The sequence below is a fragment of the Vicugna pacos genome, unplaced genomic scaffold (genome assembly GCF_048564905.1).
Source record: "Vicugna pacos unplaced genomic scaffold, VicPac4 scaffold_21, whole genome shotgun sequence".
Taxonomy (NCBI): Eukaryota; Metazoa; Chordata; class Mammalia; order Artiodactyla; family Camelidae; genus Vicugna; species Vicugna pacos.
This window is the reverse complement of record NW_027328742.1, coordinates 8645567-8648518: the sequence shown is the minus strand read 5'-3', so window position 1 is coordinate 8648518 and position 2952 is coordinate 8645567. Positions and strand designations below refer to the sequence as shown.

The 2952-nt window shown below is 38.1% G+C and overlaps 1 pseudogene; it reads right to left on the bottom strand.

Moving 5' to 3' along the window:
* Nucleotides 1–1667: 1667 nt before the first annotated feature.
* On the bottom strand, nt 1668–2587 carry LOC140694295 (olfactory receptor 5M11-like; annotated as a pseudogene).
* Nucleotides 2588–2952: the final 365 nt, after the last annotated feature.

The window sequence follows — 2952 nt, the reverse complement described above, 5'->3', positions numbered from 1 at the left end:
CGGAAAGATACCTCATGTTAATTGACTGGAATAGTTAAAATGTTCATACTACTCAAAGCCATCTACAGATTTAATTCAATCCCTATAATACTCCAATGGCATTTTTTTCAGAAACAGAATAAACAACCCTAAGATTCATATGGAACTACAAGAGACCCTGAATAGTCAAAGGGATATGGAGAAAGAACAAAGCCAAAGGCATCAAACTTCCTGGTTCCCTGATTTCAAATTCTTTTACAAAGCTGTAGTAATGAGAACAGTATGGGACAGATATTTAAAAATGTACACATTTACCAATGAACTGGAAGCCCAGAATTAAACCCCTACATATGTGGCCAATAAATTTTTGAAAAGGGAGCCAAAAATATTCAATGAGGAAAGGTTAGTGTCTTCAATGAATGGTGTTGGGAACACTGGACAACCACATGCAAGAGAATTAAACTGAACTCCTATCATACATCATTCCCCAAAATTAATCTGAAATGGACTAAGGACTTAAACATAAGATGTGCAATGATAAAATACCTAGAAGGAAACAGAGTGGAAATACTCTTTGAATTTTTGGTCTTGGTGATGGTGTTTTGTGTATGACAACAAAAGACAGGTAACAACAACATAATTAGACACATGAGACTACATTCAGTTTAAAGCTTTTGCACAAGAAGAGAAACAATCAGCAAAATGAAAATGAAACCTATGGTTTGGGGAGAAAATATTTGCAATTTTTTTTAACCAAAGTATTGGTAAACCATGTATAATTAAGAAGCAATCACATATATTCACAAAACTAAAACTGAAACCCATGAAATTGAATTTAAAAAGTAAATAATTTAATTTTTAAAAAAATAAGCAAAGGACCTGAATAAATATTTTTCCAAAAGAAGACATACAAATGGCCAAAAAGTAGATGAAAAGGTGCTCAAAATCACGTCAAGAGATGAATGGAAGTTAAAGTCACAGTTAGATATACATTTGCATTGTCAGAATGGCTGGTATCAAACAGAAAAGTGATAACTAGTACTGGAAAGAATGTGGAGAAAAGGGAACTCATTACTGATGGAAATGCATATTGGTATATTCACTATGAAAAGCAATACAGAGATGTCTTTAAAATTCAAAAATAGAACTACCGTATGCTTCAGTAAGTGCATTTCTGGACTAGAAGTATATCCAGAGGAAATAAAATCATGACCTAAAAGAGGTTTTTGCTCCATGTTCATTGCAACATTATTCATTACAGCCAAGACATGGACACAACCTAAGGGCCAATCAATAAATTAATACATAAAGATAATATCATACACACACACACACACACATACACACAACACCGGAACATTATTCAGCCTAAAAATAAAAGTAAATTGCTATCTGCTACAACATGAAAGATCCTTGAGGTCATTATGTTAAGTGAAATAAGTCAGACAAATGGAAAGATAAACACTGTATGATCTCACATTTATGCTGGTCCACGGACAAAACATTGAGTGGAAAGCGCCTAGACTAATAAGTGCAACTCATTTTCTCTCAGACCCGAGGACGTCTGAGACATATCCATAAAGAATATTAAAACTCATCATAAAATGCAAAGATATTTAGCCAAGAATTTAGAGTTTATGGTTTATTGGAAATTGGAGGTGTTGCTACCTTGGTGACCATATTTCATCTCATCTGAGGACTCTCTTCAATGCTCGTTTTATGTCTTTGTTTCACAGACTGTAGATCAGTGGGTTGAGAACTGGGCTTACAAAGGTGTAGAAAACAGCTATTATTTTGGATTCCTCAACAGTCTTCTCTGATGGTGGTCTTACATACATGCAGAAGAGAGTCCCATAAAATGGGTTAAGGCCAGCATGTGGGAACCACAGGTGGAGAATGCCTTGTGCCTTCCCTCTGCTGACTTGATCTTGAGAATGGCAGCAATGATGAAGGCATAAGACACCAGGATGATGGTGAAGGAATTGGAGAGGTTGAAGCCAGCTGATAAGAACATGGCAAGCTCTTTGACATAACTGTCAGAACAAGAAAGCTTGATGAGTGGCGGGTCAGCACAGTAGAAGAGGTTGATGAAATTGGATCTACAGAAGTTCAAGTGGAAGTTCTGGATGGCCTGGAACAGCCTATGTCTGTGGAGAAACCACAGACATAAGGGGATGTGGCAAAGCAAAGGCAGACATGCCTGGACATCTTCATACTGTAGTGCAGAGGGCTGCATATGGCCACTTAGCAGTCATAGGCCATTGCTGCCAGCAAGTAAAACTCAGTGAGGAATAGTGCTATGAAAAGGTAACACTGTGCAAATCAGCCAGCAAAGGTGATTGTCTTCCTATCTGACAACAGGTTAGTCAGCATCTGTGGGGTTGCATTCGAGGTGTAGCACAAGTCCACAAAGGCCAGGTTAGTGAGGAAGAAGTACATGGGCGTGTGCAGGCGAGAGTCCAGTCTGATTACCAGCACCATGGTTGCCTAGGAGGGTGACAAAGTAAACAACCAGACACAGCACAAAGAACAGCGGCTGGAACTCTGGGTGATCTGTGAGCCCCAGAAGAATGAATTCTGTTATCACACTGTCATTGGTGATGGGCATTCTCTGAGTCTGTGCCTGCATCTGGAACAAATGCAATGAAAGCAGACATGAAGGTGCAAATCGCATTACTGACTATTGAAATGATTTTCCTCTTCCCCTCCAGATACTATCCCAAATAAATACTGCCATAACCCAATGTTGTACTTCTACTGAGTTATTATTTCCATTTTCTCTATACTGCACTACTATCATATTTACCCTAGGTTCACCTGTACTAATGGCTGTACCTACTGATAAGTATACTTATGCCTAAGCCATTATCTAAGCTGTCTATATAACAAATTACTATTGCATTTCTCTCTCTTACCTACAGGCTGTACCTATAGATAACCATAATTATACCTACAGTTCTACCTATCTGTACA